The sequence below is a fragment of the Pongo pygmaeus genome, chromosome 18, assembly GCF_028885625.2.
Source record: "Pongo pygmaeus isolate AG05252 chromosome 18, NHGRI_mPonPyg2-v2.0_pri, whole genome shotgun sequence".
NCBI lineage: Eukaryota > Metazoa > Chordata > Mammalia > Primates > Hominidae > Pongo > Pongo pygmaeus.
Window position 1 is genome coordinate 61,575,602 of NC_072391.2, and position 26,888 is coordinate 61,602,489.

Sequence of the window (26,888 nt, forward strand, 5' to 3'; positions counted from 1 at the left end):
TGACAGAGATTTGACCTGTCCGACTTCATCTTCTTTCTAATCACCAAGCTGTACTTGCTCATTCCTGGGCATAGGCCGAACTAACTTTGGGAGGAAATTAGTTCAAAATTTGAAACAAAGATAATAGCCTTTTTCCAAAGCAAACACCCTTCTTGCCAGGGGACTAGATTGCCTTTGTAGGACTAACAAATTAGGCAAGAGATTATAAATTATGGTTCGGGAGTCATACAGCTAAAGGCCACAAGATTCTGACCCTCCCCAGATTGTTCCTGGGGATGGCATCACTATTGTAAAACCTAAGATCAGTGCTTGAGATGTTTTGCAGACCCTCCACTTGATGGATCAGCTTGCACCACCCAGATTGATAAACTGGCTCATCTGATCTTGTGACCCCCACCCAGGAACTGACTCAGCACAAGAGGACAGCTTGGACTCCCTATAATTTCATCTCCAACCCAACCAATCGGCACTCCTTGACTCACTCTCCCCACTCCCCCCGAAATTGTCCTTATAAACTCATCCCCCAATGCTCAGGGAGACTGATATTTGAGTAATAATAAAACTCCAGCTTCCCCAACAGCTGGCTCTGTGTGAATTACTCCTTCTCTATTGGAATTCCCCTGTCTTGATAAATTGGCTGTCTAGGAAGAGGGCAGGGTGAACTTGTTGGGCAATTTCAAATATAGGTGACCAACTTAGAGGGGTTTTGGAAATTATTCTTGTTCTGACTACAAAACAACAGGTCCCTATCAATGCTAAACCCTGGGTTTCTTAAAACACACATACTTCCCTTAATGTTAAATGCCTCAAGGAATCTCTCTTGCCATCTTTACTTTTACATGCTAGATAATTTCTGTCTGGAGTCTCTGCCCCCTCCACCCAAAAAAATAATCCTATACCTTCCTAATCATTTTCTTTTTAAACCTAAGTAACTTTGTTTTATCTCTGAAAGTTCTTGCTTTGACCCTCTGCTACAATGCTTTTTGGACCATTCTCTCTTTTGTTAACAGCATTCCACCCAGGGAGCACTCACCTTGGAGCCCTTATTACCTGTGTGTGTTTTCATTCATTTTGGTTTACATTTCATTGTTTTGTTTCATTTTTCCATCTATCTCTTCCACTGATCAGTAGAACTCTTGATAGGAAGTGCAGTTCCAGATTTTCAAATATTTCCCCAGGTTCCTGCCTATTACACAGTAAATGGTAAATACATGTATGCATGCAAGCATGTAACAATGAGCTGTGCAGTGCAAAAAAATAGAAAAATCCTTGGATCCAAAGTCTTCACTGAACTATTTACAAACAAGCCAAAAAGAAACTTCTGAATTTTGAATTACCACCTCAATAGGTCACCAGGATAATGCTTATTCCTGTAGGTTTTGTGGAACAGAAAAATAAACGGCTGTTGGATGCCATTACTTTGTCTAGGTCTTGGTAGAATCTGAATGACTGAGTGGAGACTAACCTTCTGAGGTAACACATGTTGCTTAGATTTCAATTTGCACTGTCACCAACTGACATTCATTGAAAGCCAACCTTGTGCTAGGAACTGGAATATGTCCACTTCCACCTGTACAGTATTTGGTTGTTAATATACCAATTTTACGTCCATTACCTTAGTTTTCATAAGCCTCAAAGCTGTCAGGAAGAAAGAGCATGAGGTTTCTTTTCAGGTAAGAAGAGTAAGTTCAAGAGAGGGTAAAAGATTTGCCTTAGATCTATAAAATGAATAAAAGTTAAGCTTTGCCCTCAAGGAACATCAACTCTACTGGAAGATCCAGATAGGTAAAATGAAAATACAAATTTAGTGTAGTAATGGTAGTAAATGCCAGGAAAATTGGGGAGAATAGCAGGAAATTAACTAACCCATTCTAGAGTTAAAAAAAAAATGTTTCTTAGAATTGAAAATGCCCTTCTGAATGGGCTCTCAGAAATCACTAGAAGTTAGCCAGGGGAGAATTTAGATCAGGAATATTAAAGACTGAGGAGCAAAGCTTCAATTGTTGGAAGCAAGAGAAAAATGTTCTATTTAAGCAAATTCCCTTAGGTCAATGGACATAACACCTAAGGTGAGATTGCAGCTCAGTAGGAGGTGCAATAAGAGAAATAACTAAGAATAAGCTCATTTTTTGCCAAGCTGTACTTGGACTTTATCTTGTGTGAAGATACAATTAGCATTATGAAGAGCACACTGGAGCAGGATAAGTAATTGTAAGGCCACCAATTGCAATAATCTCAGCAAGAAATTATAGTTATCTACTTTAGTCTCATGAAAATGAAAATAAAATTGTTTTGCTGTTTATGTAAAGGCAATTTGTCCTTAATTGAAGAGGGACAGGAAGAGAAAAATTCCTTAAGAATAAACAAAAATTTCAAAGTGAATGAGAGCAGGGAAGAGATGTGAGTCCTGATATAAATATATATATATATAGCACAGGGAAAGGCTGAGACTTGGAGGAAAATATATTTGAAGCAAAGATGCCATCAAAAAGACCACTTAGGAGCAGGTGGCAGCAAGCAAGCTTTCTTGGATTAAGATATTGCCAGTGGGGATGGGAAAAGGTTCATGTATACTAGTGATCCTCAAATAGTCAAATTATCATAGTTGGTGATTGGTTAGATGTGTGTGGGTGGGAGAGTGAAATACTGAAAAGAGATAGAACTTAACAGGTTCCACACCAACGCCAGCATAAATAAACACTGACATTTTATGGCAAGAAATGGGTTCTCCCAATGACTGCTTAATCTTTCACAGGACAAAAACAAACAGACGCTCATGTTAATAGTTCTAGCCAGGTGCGGTGGCTCATGACTGTAATCCCAGCACTGTGGGAGGCCCACGTAGGCAGATCCCTTGAGTTCAGGGGTTCAAGACCAGCCTGGGCAATGTAGCAAGATCTGTCTCTACAAAAAATACCAAAATTAGCTGGACATGATGGCATGTGCCTGTGGTCCCAGCTACTCAGGAGGCTGAGGTGGGAGGATAGCTTGAGCCTGGGAGGTGGATGTTGCAGTGAGCTGTGTCCATGCCATTGCACTCCAGCCTGGGCAACGGAGTGAGACCCCCATCTCAAAAAGAAAAAAAAAAAGCTCCACAAAGTTTGTTTCATATAGAAGACTCTAACTCATGCTTACCCATGCTAACACAATAATTTTGGCAACATACTCCTGAAAAATTATATCATAAAATTAAGGACTTTACCCTTGTTAAAGGTGTTCCTCTTGTTCACATACTCAGTGCATGTAATTTTCCAGGTGTGGGGTGGGGAAACGTGCAGTGAATTCAAAGCATGCAGAGAAGCAATCGAGTCATGGATTAGGGAGAAACTCTAGACAGTATTAAGTTAAATCCTCACTTTTCACAAATGTGAAACTGAACATTCAGAGAGATAAAGTGATTCCAGTGCCATCATAAAACTTTTGATTCTTTAACAAGCATTTCAGTACTGCTTTATTCATATGACAGTGAGTAAAGTATGTATTATTGAAAAACTTATTGTAAGGGCTCTGAATGCCTCAGGATCTCTTTGAAATGCCTCCATATTTATCAGTTTAAACTGAGTCATGCAATGGTAACAGACAGTAAAACGTCCGTGATTCGAACCAGAAACAGCTATTTCTTGTTCATATCATGATATGTAGGTAGGGGGCTCAGCTCCTCATTATGTTTGATCTGCCTTTGAGTGGGAACCCTCTCTTAAATACTTTCACCTGAAGGAGGCCCATAGGCTGTCCACTCATGTCCTGTGGATAAGAGGATGCCCATGATCATGTCTGAATTGAAGACGCATAGTCTTCTCCTGGGGCTGGAAACAGGAGAAATGGAGAAGTGTGAATGTGTCTGAGTAGCATAACTACTTAGCATGAATTCTTTGGAAATTGTCTTCAAATCTTTTTTTTTTTTTTTTTTTTTGAGACGAAGTCTTGCTCTGTTGCCCAGGCTGGAGTGCAGTGGTGCGATCTTGGCTTACTGCAAACTCCGCCTCCCGGGTTCACGCCATCCTCCTGCCTCAGCTTCCAGAGTAGCTGGGACTACAGGCGCCCGCCACCACACCCAGCTAATTTTTTTTGTATTTTTTAGTAGAGACGGGATTTCACTGTGTTAGCCAGGATGGTCTCGATCTCCTGACCTCGTGATCCACCCGCCTTGGCCTCCCAAAGTGCTGGGATTACAGGAGTGAGCCACCGTGCCCGGCCATCTTCAAATCTTATATCACATCAGAGTCAAGATTGTGGTACCCAGAGTTGGCAATATCAAGTGAATAATTTATTCTGTAGAATTCCTTAATAGATATTTTTATTTGTGTGCATTCTCTTGAACCACAGAAGTGTTCATGGAAAGAGAGTTGTAGAATAACAGAAGGAGAACTGATGAAGACAGTGTCTTACTTCTTATATCCCCAAGGACCAGGCCATAATTACCTGAGATCCACATTACTCTAGAACTGATGAAAAGAGTTTAAACAGAGGATATAAGTTAAAATGCCTGGGGTCCTTTTAATATTACCTGACAAATATGGAAGTGAGGACCAAGTCATCACTTGTCCTGGGCTTCCCACAAGGAAGACACCGAAACAATACTTCACACACACAGTTCCTTGACATATTTGACTGGTGAGAGCAAATAACAAATGATAAGAGCTCCTGACATATTTTTTGAGGACTGAAGCAGGTGGGGATCATGATGTGGGAGCTGGCAGGTATGCACTCCAGGTAGTTGTCACTGACAGAGCCTCAGGGCTTAAGGTATGATAGGAAGAAGGAGATGACCATCAGGGCAGATATTTAACTTAAAGAAAGGAAGGGCGGTATGAGAAAGGAGCAGACACTTGCCACAGAAGGCACATTAGCAACTGCCCAGAGTGTCCTCATTCATGTTACCGACCTCTGGATATTTTTTAATACTTTGCACTCTCTAATTTTGCCATTTGATCTCATTTTCCAATCCTAATTATTCTCTCAATTCTTTCCACCAAATTCTGCAAGCCTGGTTCAAACTTTAAAGAGGTTAAACTCTTTCTCCTCTATCATATCCAAAGGCCAAAGCATTCTGACAAATGAAATAACACAGGTATCTAGATGTAGATTTGTAACTACAACTAATCTATCTTTTCATATCCATTCAATTTTTATTTAACTTTTACTGTGGGCTGAGCATTAAAATTTTGAAAAAAAGAGAAAAAAATTTCTGCCTGAGCAGAAATTCTGGGAGCCTCTGTCAACTCTTTTCATCCCCAGAGAGAAGCAGCTGTGTTTTCTTCGTTCACTTACTCTGTGCTCAGCAGGAGGACCAATGGTATTTGCCAGACCAAGCCACTGCCTTCATTCTCCCGAAGGATACTAGACTCTACCAAACCCATCAGAGTACCAACTGGCAAGACAGAGGCCAGTTTTGGGGGAGTTGTTTTGGAAAATGTGGGATGACAGATACAGAAACCAACGCCTTCCCTTCCCTAGGTGAAGCTGGGACCTGGGGGGTCTCCTCCTGATGATATGATGCTTATTGGGGTCAGGATATCTGGCAAGAGGGTGAAAAATCTCGCTGCCTCCTTTGATGAGTTTGGTTTTATTCTCCCACGGTGCAAGAAACTTTCAACTAGTTTCTGATTTCTCACAAAGGGAATTTGTCTGTGAATTGTTGATGAATTGATGTGTTGGTGGTGGGGAGGGGAGTTCCAGGGCTTGTGATTCAATCTCGCTGACATTACCACTGAAGACACAGAAATGGAAAAGGACTCATATTATGAACAATTACACACCAATAAACTGGATAACATAGAAGTAATGGATAAGTTCCTAAAAATATACACATTACCAGAACTAAATCAGGACAAAATAGAGTTTGAACAAATCTATAAATAGTATGGAGATTGATTCGGTAACCAAAAACCTCCCAACAAAGAAAACCTAAGGACCAGATAGCTTCACTGTTGAATTCTACCGAGCATTAAAAAAAAAAAAAAATTAATGCCAGTACTTCTCAAACTCTTCTAAAATATTTGAAGAGGAAGGACACATGCAAACTCATTAAACTGATACCAAAGCCAGATAAAGACACCAAGAGAAAAGAAAGGTACAAGCCAGTATCCTTGATGAATATATGCAAAAATATTCAACAAAATAGTAGCAAGCTGAATCCAAGAATCATACAACATGACCAAGTGGGATTTACTTCTGAGATGCAAGGATAGTGAAAGTATGGAAATCAATTAATGTAATACAGAATAGAGGATAAAATTAATTAACAGAATAGAGGATAAAAAATTATATCATTTCAAAAGATGCAGAAAAAGAGTTTGTCAAAATCAAACAATCTTTCATTATGAAAACTCTCAACAAACTAGAAGTAGAAAGACAGGACCTCAAAATAGTAAAGATCAAAAATGAAAACTTACAGCTAACATCATAATCAAGTGCGAAAAACTGAAACTTTTTTTTTTTGCCTAAGGTCAGGAACAAGGGAAAGAAGCCCACCCTCATCACTTCTATTCAATGTGGTATCGGAAGTCTTCAGTAGAGCAATTAGGAAGGAAAAGAAACACAAGTGATACAAATTGGAAAGAAGAAGTAAAATTGTCCATCTTCGCAGACAACACAATCTTATATAAACAGAAAATCCTTAATACTCCATTTTTAAAAAAGTTATAATGAACAATTTTGGTAAAGTTACAAGATACAAAATCAACAAACAAATATCATTTTTTTTTCTGTACAGTAACAATGAACTGTCTAAAAAGGAAATTAGAAAAACAATCCCAATTATAATGGCACCAAAAGAAATAAAATGCCTAACACTAACACTAAACTTCACTAAGGCGGCATGTCTTAGTCTGTTCTTGTACTGCTATAAAGAACTACCTGAGACTGGGTAATTTATAAAGAAAAGGAGTTTAATTGATTCACAGTTCCACATGGCTGGGGAGGCCTCAGGAAACTTACAATCATGGTGGAAGGGGAAGCAGGCACATCTTACATGGCAGCAGGTGAGAGAGACAGATTGTGTGTGAGAAGGAGGAACTGTCAAGCACTTGTATAACCATCAGATCTTGTGATAACTCACTATCATGGGAACAGCATGGGGGAATCCACCCCCAAGATCCAATCATCTCCCACCAGGTCCCTCCCTGGACACATGGGGATTATGGGGATTATAATTTGAGACGAGATTTGAATGGGGACACAGAGCCAAACCATATCATAAGAAAGACCTGTACATGGAAAACTACAAAATATTGATGAAAAAAATTAGACAAAGCACACACAAATGGAAAGTCCTCCTGTGTTGATGGATTGGAAGATATAATAGTGTTAACATGTTCATGCTATGGAAGATGATACAAATTCAATGCAGTCTCTCTCAAAACCACAATGTCATTTTTCACGGAAATAGAAAATAAAATTCTAAAAATCCTGTGAAATCATGAAAGACCACAAAATAGCCAAATCATTTTTGAAAAAGAAGAACAAAGCTAGAAGCATCAAATTTCCTGATTTCAAAATATATTACAAAGCTGCAATAATAAAAACATAATTGTAGTAGCATAAAGACAGACAAATAGATGAATGGAACAGAGTGGATGGCCCATAAATAAATTCATGCATTTACAGTCAACTGTTCTCTGATAAGGGGCCCAAGAACACCCAATGAGGAAATAATAGTCTTTTCAAAATAATGGTGTTGGGAAAACTGGATATCTGCATGCAAAGGAATGGAATTACAACCTTATCTTGCACCACAAACAAAAATCAACTCAAAATGAATTAAAGACTGAAATATAAGACCTGAAACTGTAAAACCTCTAGAATAAAACATAAGGGAAAACTTCATGATGTTGGTTTTGGCAATGACCTCGTGAACAAGACACCAAAAACACATATGAGAAAAACAAAAATAAACAAGTAGAATGATATCAAACTGAAAAGTTCTGCACAGTAAAAGAAACAAACAGTAACAGAGTGAAAAGGCAACCTACAGAATGGGAGAAAATATTTGCAAATCACTCATCTGCTAAGCGGTTAATCTCTGAAATATATAAGGGACTCTTACAACTCGATAGTAAAAAAAAATTTAATAACAATTAAAAATGGGCTATATCCTTGAATAGACACTTCTCAAAGAAGGCATGGATATATTTGTACATCAACTTGAAGTCTATAAATTCCATGAAGGATAGGACCGAAAACCTCTATTTAAAACACTTAATATGACTGGGACTTAGCATTCAATGAACACTTTATGAATGAATGAATTATTAAATTAATTAGAGTATTACAGTGGACAAATATAAAACAGCTCCCCACGAAAGACGTTCTCAGTGCAGCGCTCCACACTGGGATTTGAAGCTCGCCTTCACAAACTTGGCTTTGCAATCCCCAGATAATACTTTCTGCTTGTACCTGGCAGCCCCCAGTCCTTTGCAGAAAATGCTACACTGTTCATGAACCCCAGTACTCTGTTCTGACATCCTGACAGCCCTAGATTTAAATCAATAAAATTTTCCAGCATATACTAACAGTTGAAGACTGAAAAAAGTCCATTTTACTGCTGAAAATACAAGCTTCATAATGAGGTAAAAACTTGATGTTGTGGATAATGTGTTCATTTAACCTCTGCTAAGGGCAAAATATGTGATTTATTGATTTTGATTTTCTAATAAAAAATTATGTTAGCTTTTCATAAGCAACTTATTACCAGATGCTGGGGTCTTGGGTCCCATAAACAAAGATTATGCTTAAAATATATCAAAAGGAGAATTTCAATATAAAAATCAATAAAAATATGGAAAAAGTAAAATCAGATCAAAAGCAATTTCTTCTTGGGACATTGTAATAACATTTATTTTTAAAAAATCCTCAACTCATTGCCTGATCCTGAACAAAGTAGTAGAATAATAGTGGTAGAAAAATTAACAAAACAAATATAACAGTAAATAATGACAACAGTAATAATAGCAGCTTCCACTTTTTGAGCACTCATTGCACATCAGGTGCTGGGATGGAAGCTCAGATTACTACAGAGAACAAATTACACTTAGATTCTAATGCATTCTAGGCAGGAGACTTGACTTTTTTAACATAAATTATCATATTTAATACAGCAATCCTTGGGGGGGTCTGTATTTTAATGACTGTATTTTAGAATGAGAAAGTAGAGGCTCAGAGATATCAATTCACCGGTGCCAAATCACAGTTAATACATGCGGCAATCTAGATGATGTTTGAACTCCAAATTTAATGATCATTCCTATAAACCTTACTGCTCCTCACAAACACAGAAAAACACCAAAAAATATTCCATCAACCACCTGGCTAATTGGTGAAGATTTAATTATTTTTGAGGAGAATCGTAGGTCTTCATTTTTATTTTTTAAAGTGGATCATCCCCAGGGTGATCCTCAGCTATTGCTCAGGCTAGATTTAATAAGTGCTGGCATTTACATTTTTGCATATGATAGTGGGGACTGTACCACCGAAAGCCAGGGATTACTTTTTGTGAGCTACATTTAATCAAAAGTGATCCATAATTTCAAGCTCCAATGCCTTCCACCACTTTATTAACTAGACAGTTGTTCACTGTGAAGCCTCCTCACTTAGGTTTAAAATGTGGTGTGTGATATGCTGAGAGAGTCTTCTCTTTGCCACCTCCCAAATGGCTGCCCTTTTTACAAGCTCAAGAAACAATTTTATCCTTTGGTTTCTTACTCTTCCCTAAGTATTACAGATGAGTTGAAAAATATTAGACTTGCTAGTGAGGATTTTCTCAGACAAAGTAGTTTGTAATGTGTTTGTGAACACACATGAATGTGTATCTATATGTGTGTTTGAGGAAGGAACATTATTATCAAAACATAAAGTTTCCCCCCACCTACATCTGAGCACCCATCCTGTCCAGTCCATTGTTCCAAACAGAATTTCCGAACTCCCAGCAAAGGGAGACATTGTAACTGACTAAAATGGATCAAGGAGTATTATTAAATCAATCATGTCAACTATGAGATAAAGGGTATATATTCTATTTTCTCGCCTATGGCAACATAAGCATCAGAATTGATGTTTTATCAAGGAAAAGTAGAACAACAGATAAATTCTAAAGCCACGAAATGGTGTGAACACTCAGAACATTTTTAGATTATACAGCCACCTCTAAGCTCAGTCTTTCTTCCTTTCTCCCTCCCGCTTCCTTCCTTTCTTCCTTCCTTCTTTTCCTTCTTTCACTCACTGCCTTGCTCTTTCCTGCCATTTTATTTATATATAAAATTTTTTATGTCTTAGGTCTACTTTTCTCCAGGACTTAAGAGAGTGGTTTTTATCATAGAATGGAAAATAAAACAACAAAAGCACTAGCCACAAGGGAAACAGCACTCCTGAATGCCACCTGGAGAAATGGTTGGCTCTATTTTGAGGATGAGCTGGGAATCAATGGGGCAAGAAAAGTAAAAATTGAGCATAAACAGGGTAACTTGTAGAGACTGTCCTTATTGCCTCTGTCTTCTCTCATCCCCAATTGGAGTATTGCTGCTGGGCTTATACAACCAGGAGCAAATAAGTGGCCCATTTGAAATCCTATAATGAAGGCAATGGTGGGAAATTGGTAGTACTTCTTTCAAGGGCAGTGTTTGGATGTGGATGCCACGGGGTTTGAATGCTGTTTTTGTAGATGAAAGCTTGGAGAAATTCCTAAGTTTCTGTTTGTCACCTGCAGGACATTTTTTGAAAGAAATAAATACTGTATAGGTAAAAGTGATTAATTAGATTGATGAGAAATTGGCAAGTGCAATAAAAAAGAAAAAGTGATGGTTAAACTTTTGGCTTATCAAAATTTTAAAAAATCATTTGTGCCAAGGCAAAATATCTTTATTTTCCCTATGCATAACTCATCTGGGTATTTAGAGATACTGGATTAATTCAGTTCACTGTATTATGATACTTCAGCTCAGTCCAGCAATATGAGGACAGACATATTGGTTGTCATTTGTCACCAGCAAGACATTTCATGAAAGAAATAAATACTGTATAGGTAGAAGTGATTGCATAGAAAGGTACCTTTTAGTTCACTTCATTTGTCAGCTCCTGATGCTTTCCTGCAGAATCTTCAGGCAGCCAAGTACAGTAAAATAGTAGTAGTAGTAGTAGCAGTTTATGGTGTTTTCTTAAAATAAAATATGCTTTAGATTGTCAGCCCAGGGTCAATCTTGGGCTCAAAATTTTGAAATAAATTACTCTCCTGAATAATGACCTTCCCTTAGGGTTGACAGAGAAGGTCTTTTGCCAGAAAAGAAGATTTTGAAGTTAGAAAGGTCTTGTCTGTTGCATCCTGGTTTGATACTGGAACACTTCATTGATTCTGGCTATATTCCTCTTCCACAAAATTTCTTTATGGCCACAAATACACTCAGTCTTGATTTCTAACTCTGTCTGCATTCCATCCTTCCTATTGACTGTTTAGCGACTATATATATTTGTATTTATATAATTGTACGTGCATGCACACACACACACATATATATATTATTGTGCTGATGAGCAATATTAATTGTAAGATAGGTAATGTTAAGACAGAAACAATGTAAAGGGGGCAGAGGGTGTGAAAACTCAGCACCAGTCAGTCTTAGCTAGGTGAATTTTGCAGAACTCTTTCCCTGTGGTTATGTTTTCAGTTGCCTCCTCATACCACCATTAATTTCTACGGTTCTTTGAGAGAAATAGCATCCCACTGACAAGTAACATTGAAAGAACTTGGGCTCTTCCAAGCTCAGTGATAAACTTTTGGTATTGATACTGGATTAGAAGCTTAGACTATGTAGGGCATTTGAGGGATTTGGAGGCTGAACAAGAAAAAAATACAGGACCACAGGAGGCAGTTGTGTACAAAAAGCTTCACTGGGCAATGCTCAAACATGGTCACATGGGAGGGGTGTCCCTTTATGGCAGGGGGCCATCCAGAGGCTTATAGTTGACAGGGCCAGAAGGAGAGATTGGTAAGGAAACTCCAGTGAGATAGGGGGATGAAAGCAGCATAATAGGGAGTTTGTCTTTGTCAGAGAACTCTGAAGGGTAATAGTGGCTTAAAGCAGTGGTCCCCAGTCCCCAGGCCACACACCAATGGCAGTCCAGGGACTGTTAGGAACCAGTCCATAGAGCACATGGTGAGTGGCAGATGAGTGAAGCTTCATCTGTATTATCAGCCGCTCCCCATGGCTTGCGTCACTGCCCGAGCTCCACCTCCTGTCAGATCAGTGGTAGAGGGAACTAGGTCGCATGCTCCTTGTGAGAATCTAATGCCTGATGATCTTTCACTGTCTCCCATCACCCCCAGATGGGACCATCTAGTTGCTGGAAAACAAGCTCAGGGCCCCCATTGACTCTACATTATGGTGAGTTATATAATTATTTCATGATATATTACAAGGGAATCATAATATAAATAACGTGTGCAATAAATGTAATGTCATTGAATCATCCCAAAACCATCTCCCTTCCCCCATTCTTGGAAAATTTGTCTTCCATGAAACTGGTCCCTGGTGCCAAAAAGGTTGGCCGACTGCTGGATTAGATTATTAAAACCACAAAACCTCTCTCTTATTAATGGCCAACAGATGCAGCAGCAGATTTTGCTGAGTACACAAAGCAGATAGTCTCTAAATGACTACAAGTCTACTTATTTGGATTATTTATTTGTAATAGTTTCAACTTTGAGATTCAGGGGGTATATGTGCAAGGTTGTTACAAGGGTATATTGTGTGAGCTGAGATTTGGGGTACAATTGATCCCATCACACAGCTACTGAGCATAGTGCCCAATAGTGAGGGGTTTTTTTTTCTTTTTCTTTCTTTTTGAGATGAGTCTCACTCTTTCACCCAGGCTGGAGTGCACTGGCCAATCTTGGCTTACTGCAGCCTCTGCCTCCAGGGTTCAAGCAGATGCTTGAATCCGGGAGGCGGAGGTTCAAGTGATTCTCCTGCCTCAGCCTCCTGAGTGGCTGGGATTACAGGTGTGTGCCACCACACTTGGCTAATTTTTGTATTTTTACTAGAGACAGGGTTTCACCATGTTGCCCCGGCTGGTCTTGAACTCCTGACTTCAAGTGATCCATAAACCTTGGCCTCCCAAAGTGCAGGGATTATAGGTGTGAGCCACCACTTCCAGACCAATAGTGACTTTTTCAATTCTTTTCTTCTCCTTCTCTTCCAGTAGTCCCCAGTGTCTAACGTTGCCATCTTTATGACCATGAGTATCTAATGTTTACCTTCCACTTACAAGGGAGTAATGTTTCTGCATTAATTTGCCTAGCATAATTGCCTCCAGCTGCATCCATGTTGCTGTAAGGGACATGATTCTGCTCTTTTTTTATGGCTGTGTAGTATTCCATGGTGTATATGTACGTTTCATTATCCAGTTGTTTGGATTATATTTAAAACAATAGTAAAATTTTCTATTTGTTCATGGCAGGCTTGTGAACTAACAGGTATTAATTTGCAGTGAAGAAATAACCTAGGGGGTAATACCTACAGACTATTGTTTGGCTCATTTATAAAACAGATTGCCACGAAGAACTAAGAATATCAAAAACCAAGAGCAGTTTTCCGGATAAGGCACACGAAAAGGTCTTCTGTTTCTTTTGTTGTGTAAATTTTTAAGAAAAAAAGAAGAGGACCAGAATTTGGAGAAAGCTGGGTTGACATAATTATTGAATCTTTGTTAAATGAGCCTTATCTGAATAATGTTTGAGCAGAACATGGGATGAGTCTTATGATATTGTTACTACTGGACAATGAATAACACCCCCTAAAATTTTCCTAATAAAATAATCATGCCATGTTTACATAAGATTCCAAAAGGCTCAGGCTACTAAAAGTATCTAGGGAGTAGTAACACTTAGTACTCAAATGACCTTAACAACTTAGTCCCTCCTACCCTTTCTGTTACTTTTCTATCAGTGTGCATCAAACAACCTGCCTTCCAGTCTCCCAAAAGAACCCAGAGGATTTGTTATTGTTTTATTTCATTTTGTTTTTGGTTTTGCTTTAAATAATATTTTAATTTTAAATTTATTTATTTATTTATTTATTTATTTATTTTTGAGACAGAGTTTTGCTCTTGTTGCCTAGGCTGGAGTGCAGTGGCACAATTTTGGCTCACTGCAACCCCTGCCTCCGGTTCAAATGATTCTCCTGTCTCAGTCTCCTGAGTAACTGGAATTACAGGCATGTGCCACCATGCCAGGTTAATTTTGTATTTTTAATAGAGACAAGGTTTCACCATGTTGGTCAGGATGGTCTCGAACTCCCGACCTCAGGTGATCCACCTGCCTTGGCCTCCCAAAGTGCTAGGATTACAGGCGTGAGCCACTGCACCTAGCCTAAACAATCTTTAAGCTAACCAATCTATCCATGCTGTCTAGAGATGCCCTAATGCATCCTACTTGGTAGATGGTGAATAGCGATAGATTTCTTTTTCTTTTTCTTTTCCTTCCTTCCTTCCTTCCTTCCCTCCTTTCCTTCCCACCCTCCTCCCTCTCCTTCCTTCCCTTCTTCCTTCCTTCCCTCCTTCCTTCCCTTCTTCCTTCCTTCCCTCCTTCCTTCCCTTCTCCTTCTCCCTCCTTCCTTCCCTTCTTCCTTCCTTCCCTCCCTCCCTCTCCTTCCTCCCTCCCTCTCTCTCTTTTCTTTCCTTCCTCCCTTCCTTCCTTTCCTTCCTTCCTTCCTTCTTCTTTCTTTTTGACAGTCTCATGCTGTCACTCAGAGTGGAGTGCAGTGACCTTAACCTCCTGGTGAGGCTCAAGCAACCCTCTCACCTCACCCCCCGAGTAGCTGGGGCTTCAGGTGTACACCACCAGGCCCAGCTAATTTTATTTTATTTTTGTAGAGATGGGGTTTCACCATGTTGTCCAGGCTGATCATGAACACCTGGCCTCAAGCCATCCTCCCACACTGGCCTCCCAAACTGCTGAGATTACAGGCATCAGCCACCCTACTTGGCCAGATTTCTTATTAATGTATGAAGAAAAAAATTATCAGTTACCTCCTTTGTAAAGTTTTCTCTGAAGTTCCCAGGCAAAATGAATAAATATGTCTTCTATATTTCCATAGAATTTTGCCTGTGATATTACTAAGGAAATTTTATGCTTCATGTTATAATTTTTTTTTTCTATATTGTAGGCTCCCCTCATCCTATACCTTTAAGAGAATGCCTCTCATAATGTTAATTCTCTTTGAGTTAGAGCAAGGTCTGACACACAAAGGTGCAAAATAAAGGTTTGCTAGATTAATAAAGTATGTATATTGTTTTTACTAACTTTGCTAAATGTTTAGCTGTCTTAATGAAATATGAATGTGGTAACTTGTGCTAAAGGAGAATGTCAAAAGTGATTAATAATAATTAATTTATCATAAGAATATATATTCAAATTAGCAAAAAGTTAAAACAAATTCTTACAAAAGGCATGAATGAATTTCAAAATGTGTAAAAAGTCTGAGATTATTGCAGAGTTCTATTATTGATTTTTGATTATCTGGTGAAGGTAGAACTAATGGCCCAGAATGTTCTGTCCCACAGTTCAGTGAGGAAGATTCTTTTGGGTGGCATACAACATTCTTCATGTCATAATATCACATGTTCTCTTCCACATGTGAGAGCCGAAAAAGTTGATCTCATGAAGGTAAAGAGTAGATTGATGGTTACCAGAGGTCAAGAAGAGTAGAGGTAATAGGGGATGAAAACAAGATGGTTATATGTAGAAAACTACAGCCAGATAGAAGGAATAAGTTCTAGTGTTTGATGGTACAATAGACTGACAATAGTTAATAATGATTTAATGTGTATTTTAGGATAGCTAGAAGATAACATTTGGAATGTTTTCAGCACAAAGAAATAATAAATATTTGAAGTTATTAATATTCTAATTACTTTGATTTGATTATTATATGCATGTATCAAAATATCACATGTACCTCATAAATATGTACAATTATTATATATCAATAAAAAATAAAATAAAGTTTCACATACTTAAGAAAAATTATCCAGGTTATGAAAAACCAATGTCATTGGAATTTGCCTCTAAGAGAAATTGGACAAATGTTGGAATAATGGAAAAAGTCACTCAGGGGCATGTCTATTTCAGCATATAATAGGCCTGAATAAATTCTCTCCTGCACACACTACTTCTAGATTTTCTTTTACTTTACACCATCTGTTGGTCTGCATCCCGTGTTGCTTTTTGCATCCTTTTGTAAGGCATAAGCAGAACACCTGCCTCACAGATGTTCCAAGGCTCAACCAGACACCCAGATGCAAAACTGATGAAAAGAGAATTGGCCAAATTTGAGGTGAATAAAAAAATATTGAATGCAATTAGCAAATTTTCATGCATACAGAGAATAATCAGGAAAACTTATTAAAGATCTGCAGCTTAATTAATTTTTAGGCTATGAATTAATTTTTAGTACAATGAACTGTCTCTTTTTTTGTTATATAGAATTAATTTCTGGTTCACCTCACCTGATCCCAAACAGAGAGAAAAAATCTTGGCGCAGAGCTGGTAATGTATTTAAGATGGCAGAGGTGGTCCCTCTGGAGTGGCTGCTGAGAAGAAACTGGCTGAAGTGGGGGTGTGGCCAGAGTTGTGCGCTCCACAGGGCCAGCAGGAGCCCCACACTTCTGGGCACAGCTGCAGCTCCAGACCCAGGTGAGAGGTGACAGCATGTCCGCAGCCCTCACAGCCCTCGCTCGCTCTCCGCGCCTCCTCTGCCTGGGCTCCCACTTTGGCGGCACTTGAGGAGCCCTTCAGCCCGCCGCTGCATTATGGGAGCCCCTTTCTGGGCTGGCCAAGCCCGCAGCCGGCTCCCTCAGCTTGCAGAGAGGTGTGGAGGGAGAGGCGCGAGCGGCAACCGAGGCTGCGCGCGGCGCATGCGGACCAGCTGGAGTTCCGGGTGGGCGTGGCCTTGGCGGGCCTCGCACTCGGAGCGGCCGGCTGGCCCTGCCGGCCCGGGCAATGAGGAGCTTAGCACCCGGGCCAGCGGCTGCGGAGGGTGTGCTGGGTCCCACCGGCGCTGCGCTGGATTTCTCGCCGGGCCTTAGCTGCCTTCCCGCGGGGCAGGGCTCAGGACCTGCAGCCCGCCATGCCTGAGCCTCCCCCCCGCCTCCGTGGGCTCCTGTGCAGCCCGAGCCACCCCGACGAGCGCCGCCCCCTGCTCCACGGCGCCCAGTCCCATCGACCACCCAAGGGCTGAAGAGTGTGGGCGCAAGTCTCGGGACTGGCAGGCAGCTCCACCTGCAGCCCCAGTGCAAGATCCACTGGGTGAAGCCAGCTGGGCTCCTGAGTCTAGTGGGAACTTGGAGAACCTTTATGTCTAGGTAAGAGATTGTAAATACACCAATCAGCACTCTGTTTCTAGCTCAAGGTTTGTAAACACACCAATCAGCACCCTGTGTCTAGCTCAGGGTTTGTGAATGCGCCAGTGGACACTCTGTATCTAGCTACTTTGGTGGGGACTTGGGAACTTTTGTTTCTATCTAGGGGATTGTAAACACACCAATCAGCACCCTGTGTCTAGCTCAGGGTTTGTGAATGCGCCAGTGGACACTCTGTATCTAGCTACTCTGGTGGGGACTTGGAGAACCTTTGTGTCTAGCTCAGGGATTGTAAACGCACCAATCAGAGCCCTGTCAATACAGACCACTGGGCTCTCTGTAAAATGGACCAATCAGCAGGATGTGGGTGGGGCCAGATAAGAGAATAAAAGCAGGCTGCCTGAGCCAACAGTGGCAACTTGCTCCGGTCCCCTTCCACAGTGTGGGAGCTTTGTTCTTTCTTTCTTTGCAATAAACCTTGCTGCTGCTCACTCTTTGGGTCCACACTGCTTTTATGAGCTGTAACACTCACCGTGAAGGTCTGCAGCTTCACTCCTGAAGCCAATGAGACCACGAACCCACCGGGAGGAATGAACAACGCCAGACGTGCCGCCCTAAGAGCTGTAACACTCACTGGGAAGGTCCGTAGCTTCACTTCTGAGCCAGCGAGACCACGAACCCACCAGAAGGCCGAACACATCCGAACATCAGAAGGAGAACTCTGGACACGCGGCGTTTAAGAACTGTAACACTCACCGCGAGGGTCCGCGGCTTCATTCTTGAAGTCAGTGAGACCAAGAACCTACCAATTCCGGACACACAGGCATGCCTGTGCTCTTGGAGGCCCAGGAAGCCCCTTGACCCTGCAGGCTTGAAAGTGCTTCGTCTCACTGCCTGGCCTCTCCCCATTCCTTGTGCCCACTCCAGGGCAGAGCAAAGCTGTGGCTGAGCCTAGGCACTGTCAAAATCTGTATGTGTACACTCAGGGCAGTGCTGACACATCAGGCCCCTGTTGCCTTGGCTCCCTCAGGACTTTGGGTGCTGATGAGCATGGGAGAGAGGCTGAGCAGGGGCTTCAAGGCAGCTCTGCCAGGGCCTGCAGGTGTTTCTTGGCATGAATAGCTTGAGTGCCATGGACAACATGTTGATGGCGGTAGGAGGCAGACAGGCTCCTGCGCAGAAAGGGGTAGGTTACTAGAAAAACGCCACTTTCAAGCCAGGGACAACCTGAAACCTGAAGGCCAAGCTGTCAGTTCCAGGTGGAGTCCACAGCCTGGAGTGAGAATTTATGGTGCTTTATCTGGGCCTTCCCATGGCTGCCCATGGAACAGTCAGAATGTACTTCCTCCATTCTGAGCCCATGAAAACCCTCAGACTCAGCCAGACTCACACAGACTTTGGGATGGCCTGCCTGCAGAAAGGAGCTAACCACTGCGGGTCTCTTCTCCAGAGAGAGCTGGACACTTGTAAAGAGGACCTGCCTGCGGAAAGGAGTTCCCTCTTCTGGTCTCCTGAGAATTGTTCTGTTGTTCAATAATGCTCTTCTCAACCTTGCTCACCCTCCAGTTGTCCACGTACCTCATTCTTCTGGACACAGGACAAGAACTCAAGACCTGCTGAATGGGAGGATTGAAAGAACTGTAACACAAACAGGGCTGAAACATGCCCACTGCTTGCCATGTTTCAGGCAATGAGAAAGAGAAAAGCTGTAGCCTTTTGGGCACACCAGACCTAGAAGCTCCCCAAGCCAGGGCTGTGACTACTCTCTTGGGGCTCTGAGTTCCTGGCATCTCCAAGCTTCAGGGTGCCACCTTGTTTCCCTTGCTCAGACATAGGTGCCTGCTGTGGAAGCTGTCATGCAGTACATCTGGTCCAGCTGCAGCCTCACATGGAGCCGGCACCTGTGTCAGCACCTGGAGCTGCCTGCCACGCCACAGCAGCTGGCATACCTGGCTGTATGCAGTGGCTGGGCCCTGTACTTGCTGGGCCACACACCGCTCATCTCTTTGTGCCTGGCTCACCCTTGGTGGATGTCGGATCCAGGCTGGTAGCATGAGCCAAGTGCAGCCTGCCAGGCTGAGTGGGCAAAATGAGCTCAACAGGTGCAAGCAATACTCAGGCAGAAAGCACCACTGGACACAGAGGTTTCCAGCTGATGAAGTGACACACCAAGGATCCTGTGACATTTATTACTAAATAAATAGTATTGCATAGTTTCTTCATGTGATTGTGTGGTTATGTATCTGTCAGGGAAAAATACATGGCACAGTGTTACTGATCTTTTATAGACCCTGGTACACATCACTAATCAATGATAGCACTCTGGACAGCCACTACCAATCAATCAGAATGTGTACTTACATAAAAAACTAATTATCTTCATGTAGTTATTTTTACATATACTCCACATATTTATCTATCTACATCTGTCTATATATTGCAAACAAATTGGGAAATTACTAACATTCATTCTTCTCATCTTCATTCAAATGTGTCCTTTTCATAGAGGTTTTCTTCCGTGAAACTATAAAGTCCCACTCCCCAGGGATTATCAGATATGTTACCGTCACCTATTCACATGTCATTTATCACAATTTGAAATTATGATTTGAATTATTGTGGTTATGTTTGTTTCCTTGCTTTATTTTTTTGATATCTCAAATGAAAATGTAAGCTCTAAGAAAGTTATCTACCTCTAAGAAGTTATCTATCTCTAAGAAGTTATCTACCTGGAACTTTTCTATATTCCCAATATAGACAAAAGTGCTTACTAACTAGTGGCCACTCAATAAATGTTTGTTCAATGTAAGCAGTAAAGTTTATAAGAAAAGGCCCAAGAGCAAGAACAAAATGAGAGGTGTCTGATTTCTACACATTAGCTCTTTTTATCTGAAGAAAACTCTGTCCAAAATAAATATAATGTCAACCACATATGCACGTTTTAAATTTCTAGCAGACCCATCAAAAAATTGAAAAGAAGCAGGTAAAAGCGATTTTAAGAGTATATCTAGTCTAATACAATATATTCAAAGTAGTATCATTTCGTTATGGTATTGATAATAAAATAATAAGATATTTTCTTTTTTTTTTGTACTAAGTTACTGAAATCTGGTGTGTATTTTATACTCACAGCTCATTTCAATGTGAACTAGGCACATTTCAAATGCTTTGTAGCCGTAGATGGCTAGTGGCTGCTGCACTGGACATTGTAGATAGAGAATATAGTTTGTGTGGGAGTTTCATGAAAAAGAAGCCCAACTGGTAGGGCTATAATTCGGTAAGCATGGCAAGGTGAGATCTGTGGAACAAATTAACAAAAGGAAGATGATTAGCATTGTGTTCAAGGAAAAGTAACATAACGTATGTTGAAGTTAGAAGATGGCAAGAAAAATTTGGAACTTGATTGTCATGAAACAAGTAAGAAATAGATACTTGAATTTAAGCAGTGGCATAGACTGGGAAAGGTGGGGTAGATAAATCAGATTCAGTAAATATTCTCAAGTAGACATTTATTGAATGCAACTTCACAAAAACCATCCTATTTTACACCAATAAATATTTCCAGGTTTCATTTAGAGTGATTTGCTGTGATAATAACAGTTAAGAATTATGAATCTTTTCACTCATAAAAGAAGTCTTTTTACACCTTTACATTACACTCAGCTGACAGCAAACCTGTCAAAAAGCAAACTGATGGAAGAAATATGAACATAACATTTAAAAACACTGAACCTCTTTGTATAAAACTTAGTTGGAGACTTAAAGTAGAAGTGTCTTTTGAGGCCACATCTTTGTGTTCAACAAAAGACAGAAGAGGCTTTGTTTAAGGGTATACTGCCCCATCATTTCTGCTCACACAAAGGCAACAATCCTTAAAGCCCAACTCAGACCTTGCTTCATCCATGAATACATAAGATTTTTGTGGGCCTATAATATACCAGACATAGTGTTAGTTCCCATAAGTGAAATATCTCATTTGACATATGATCTCATGGAGATCCCAACCACTCTCCAGCTCATTGCATTCTCCAAAGGATTTCGGGGTGTTTACTGTCTTCTTTCAATCTATTCTTTTTTGCTAGAACAAAATACATTAGTCCATGTTTGCCAAAGGATTAAAAGATACCAGTGTACATGTAAAATACTTAATATATACTATCTTATTCTTTGTTGTTGTTGTTTGTTTGTTTCATTTGAGACAGGGTCTTGCTCTGTCACCCAGACTGGAGTGCAGTGGTACAATCTTGGCTCACTGCAGCCTCTATCTCTTGGGTTCAAGTGATTCTTGTGCTTCAGCCTCCTGAGCAGCTGAGACTACGGGCATGCACCACCATGCCCAATTAATTTTTGTATTTTTAGTAGAGATGGGATTTCACTATGTTGGCCAGGATGGTCTTGAACTCCTGACCTCAAGTGATCTTCCCGCCTTGGCCTCCCAAAGTGCTGGGATTACAGGCATGATCTACTGTGCCTGGCTGTTTAACAACTGTATAATGTAAGCACTATTATTATCCAAATTTTCCAAAGAGGAAACTGAGACTTAGAGATGTTAAGAAGCTTTTCAAAGTCAGAAATAAAGTGGAGAATAGATAGGAACACCATTGATCTAAAAATTTTAAACAATCATATCAAATATCATTTATCTCAAAAACATTTATTCTCTTAATAACCTAACCTAAGGGCAACAGCAATGAGAGTTGCAAAAAGGAGACTGTCCGTATGTTAGATGCTACTGAAAAATTAAATAAAATGAGAATTGAGATCATTTGTTTCAGTTGCATTTCCGGGAGAGGTCAACTTTGGTAACTTCTGAAGCAATATTTCAGATGAGGAATGGGAAAGAGAATGGGCAGTCATTGTTGTGGAGATTGTGATTGAGTAAGGAGTCCTATAGTAATGCATCCTCCATGGGAAATCCTAAAACCTCTTCCTCCATCCACCTCCTTTCAGTTCCGTAATTTGACTTCCCTGGGAAGTCACTGAAGGAGATGTGAGTAATGTAATTGTTGTAATTACTATCCAATTTGAGCCTGATCTACTAGACAGTTGTAGACCCTCAGAGTTAACAGTGACTTTATAAGTATGTAATTCAGCATCCTATCATAAACCTTTAATTTTCTCTGGTATCTTGGGACAAAGCATACAGTTTGATGACCGGAGTTTAATTGTTAGTCCCTTTAGTTTATTTTAATTGTTAAATGAATGCACAAATATAATTCTTAAAATGAATGCAATATAACTGTTAGGGCTGCTCTGAAATTAGAGTAGAGATGATACATATATATATTTATAAAGAGAAAGAGTTATATGTTTTATTTTTCATATAATATGCAGTGACTTGCCAATATGGTGCATTATTTTTTTTTCTTCTTCTCCCTAAGGAGTCCTAATAATGGTCTATGTACTCATAAAACAACTCTTTAGTTTTCAGACATCATGGTTATTAACTCTCAGACTTGCTAAAAATAGTTTGAAATTCTTACAAGAAAGAGCTACTCAAAAACTTCTCTCCACTGATATGTTTCTTCTGTGAAAAAGAGAGACTCTCAAATCTTACAGCACCACTGAAGTGTTAAAAGTATGATTTCTCATGTCCTTAATTCACCCCCAACTCAAAGTGTGTTTTCTCTCTCAAACCATTCAGAGTAATTTCTGTTACCAATTCAGCAGATGCTCTCAATTTCAGATTCATTTCTTCCATCTAATTGTTTCTCTTTTTGTTTAACCGCTTTATTGATGTATAATTGATACATAAAGAATGAAACATATTTAATGTGTACAATGTGATGAGTTTGGACATAGGCAAACACCCATGATGCCATTACCACAATCAAGGCAATAGACATACTTCCCAAAGTTTTCTCATGTATTTCTGTATGTGGTGTGTGTGTGTGTGTGTGTGTGTGTGTGTGTGTGTGTGTGTAGTTGGAGTATCTAACATGAGACTTGCCCTTTTAATCATTTCTTATTGGCCATTTGCTTTCAGTTTGTCCGTGTATTGAGTGGTAATTGAACAGGCCCATTCTTAATAAGTTGGAGCCATCATCTCCCTCACTGAAGGTACTGGGCTTCAATTAAAACAGAAAATGCAGTGCAGTATGTAAGGAGCAGTCAAAAAATGTGTTGTCAAGGCTAACAAGCAAATTTTATTACTGAGGTTGCAATGGTCTGAATTCATATGTTGAAATCCTAACCCCGAGATAACTGTATTAGAAAATAGAACCTTTAGGAGGTGAGTAGGTCCTGAGAGCAAAGTCCTCATGAATGAGATTAGTGCCCTTATAAAAGGGACCCTAGAGAGTTCTCTTCCCACTTCCACAATGTGAAGACACAGTGAAAATGTATGCATCTATGAACCAGGAGAGACACTCTCATCAGACACAGAACTGGCTGGTGCCTTGATGTTTGACTCCCCAGTTTCCGGAGCTATGAGAAATAAATTGTCCTTGTTTATAAGACACTACTGTATTTTTTTGTTATAATAACTTGAACAAACTAATATAGAAATTTGGCACTGAGAAGTGGGGATGCTGCCATGATAAATCCCTAAAAAGGTGGAAGCAGCTTTACAACCAGGGAATGGGCAGAGACTGGAAGAGTTTTGAGGTGCATGCTGGAAAAAGCCTACACTGCCATAAATGGACCTGTAAGAGTGTTTTTGGTGACAGACCAGAAAGAAAAGAGGATAACTGAAGACAGAGCCTCAGTCTTCTTAGAGAATATCTAAATAATCCTGAACAGAATGTTGGTAGAAATATGGATGGCTAAAGCCAATCGGATGAGGTCTCAGACAGAAATAAAGAACATGTTATTGGACAATGGAAGAAACACAATTCTTGTTATAAACTGGCAAAAATATGGCTGAATTGTGCTTGTCTTCTGGTGTTTAGTGGAAGGTAGAACTTGTAAGCAGCAAAATTGGATATTTGATTGAGTCAGTTTCTAAGCAAAGTGTTGGAGGAGTGGCCTGGTTTTACTTGACTGCTTCTCATAAAATCTGAGAAGAGAGAAATGACTTAAAGACAGAATTATTAATTAAAAGGGGCCAGGCATGGTAGCTCACACCTGTACAAATCCCAGCTCTCTGAGAGGCCGAGGCAAGTGGATCACCTGAGGTCAGGAGTTCGAGAACAGCCTGGCCAACGTGGTGAAACCCAATCTCTACTAAAAAATACAAAAAGTAGCTGGGTGAGGTGGCAAACACCTGTAATACCAGCTACTCAGGAGGCTGAGGATGGAGAATCGCTTGAACTCGGGAGGTGGAGATTACAGTGAGCTGAGATCATGCCACTGTGCTCCAACCTGGGTGAGTGGAAGAACATAAAGATTAAAAGGAGGCAGAATGTAAAGATTTTGAACATTCTTGGCTATCCATGTTGGAAAGAATAAGAGAGCTCTTAACATTCGCTATTCAGGAGAGAACAAGAAGGATGTGGCCAAACAACCATGTATTAAGGAGATCAGTCAGCCGTCCGAACAGAGGCCAGGAGCTGTTGTACAAGACAATGAAAGAATGACTCCAAAGGTAATTAAAAATAATCCAGGACTGCCCTTCTTATCCCGAGTCCCAATGAGCAAGGGGCCACTGCAGAGGGCCTCCATTAGGGCAAAGTGCAGAGGAGCCAGGGAGGTGGGGCTGTATGAATGACCCTAGAACAGTAGAGCCACACACATGGGAGTCCAGCCATTGAAAAGAGCTGGTTCAAAACCCAGGCACAAAGCTATAGTTGGTGTGGTACCACCCAAAGAGGCTTCTTAGAGACTTGGGGGCCCAACCTGGCAATACGGGGGATATAGGACAATTACTCCAATGTGCATAAGGTGAGACCTCTGCCCTAGTGGGCATGGAACATACAGACCCATAGAAGATTATTCTCAAGACTTAGGATCTAATGTAATTTGCCCTGTTGACTTTCCAGCTTCCTTGGGATCTGTTACTCCTTTCTTCTTCCCTATTTCTGTTATTTTGCAATGGGCGTGTCTATTCTGTGCTTTTCCCACGGTTGTAGTTTGGAAGTGCATAGTACATTTGATTTCACAGGTGGACAGCTGAAAAGCAATTTGCCTCAGGATGAATCATACTTTGAGTCTTGCCCATATCCGATTTAGATAATGTTCACAGGAGGCCTCAGACTTTTGAGATGATGCTAGGATGAATTAAGACTTTGGTATTATTGGATTGAAATGCATGCATTTGCAGTTAAGAAGGATGTGAATTTTGGAGGACCACAGGAAGAATTTGCAACCCCCCTTCCAAATTTATATGTTCAAATTCTAACCTCAAGGTAATAATATGAAGAGGTGGTGCCATTAGGAGGTGAGTAGACCATAAAAGTAAAGCCCATATGAATGATTTCAGTGCCCTTATGAAAGAGGCTGGAGAGAATTCCCTTCCCTCTTTCACCACGTGAGAATATAGTAGAAAGACAGCCATCCATTAATCAGGAAGTGGGCCCTCACCAGATATAGATTCTGCTTGTGCCTTAATCTTGGACTTCCCAGCCTCCAGAACTGTGAGAAATAAATTTCTTTTTTTTATAAGCCACCCCACCCAGTTTGTGGTGTTTTGTTATAGCAACCCGCATGGACTAAGACAGAGACATACAGACCCTTTGAGTAAGAGCCTGCCCTCTGAATGACGTTAGATGTTGATATTTATGCCAAATCTGGATATATCAATGAACTTACGTAAATGATGGAGTATCATCTTTATATCAAGCAGAATATAATTAATTATCTACTCATATATCTAAGTCTTTGATATTCGTTACATTATTATTCAGGACCTTCCTCATATCACTACCCAGACCCTGGGGGGCTTTATATTGCTGCCCCATCATTAACTGGTTTACTAAATGTCTCCCAGCTCTAATTACTTCATTGCACAAAATACTATGATACCCATTTCTTGAACTTATTGTGAGATTCAAAAGGAATCCACATATAACCTCTTAGGACTGCAATTTGGCATATCATCCTAAATATTATCTGCTATCATTTTCATAGCTTTCTGAATTAGATAAAAATATATGAGATGCAAAGATGTAGAAGATATATCATGGCATACAATTTAAGGGATATAGTATAAGAAAGAATAGTCATCCTGAATGTAGCAGATCCTGTTTATGCCAATTCCATGTCACTTAAATTATGCATTCTAACTTTTTTCTGCATGTCTAAATAAAATTGACATTTAGAAAAGCCACAGTGACTTGACACATTGACTTAGATCAACTCTAAATAAATTCTGTTATTGGCAGAGGCATTTTGACCATTAACAATAGTTTGGCCATATAAAAAGGACCTGTTTTTATGAGTAAGGATTTATTTATATGAAGCCATGATAGGGATCAAATAGAAGCTAATACGTGAAGCAAAGGCAGGAAAATTAACAAATGTAGATATCACTCCTCATATTCTCCCATAGCCAAAGCTAATAAATGTGTATTTACATAAATTGATCAGAGCTATTATTACATGCTGGATGGTTATCTTATATGAATTGTGATACTTATGTAATTCAAAAACCCTAATCATAG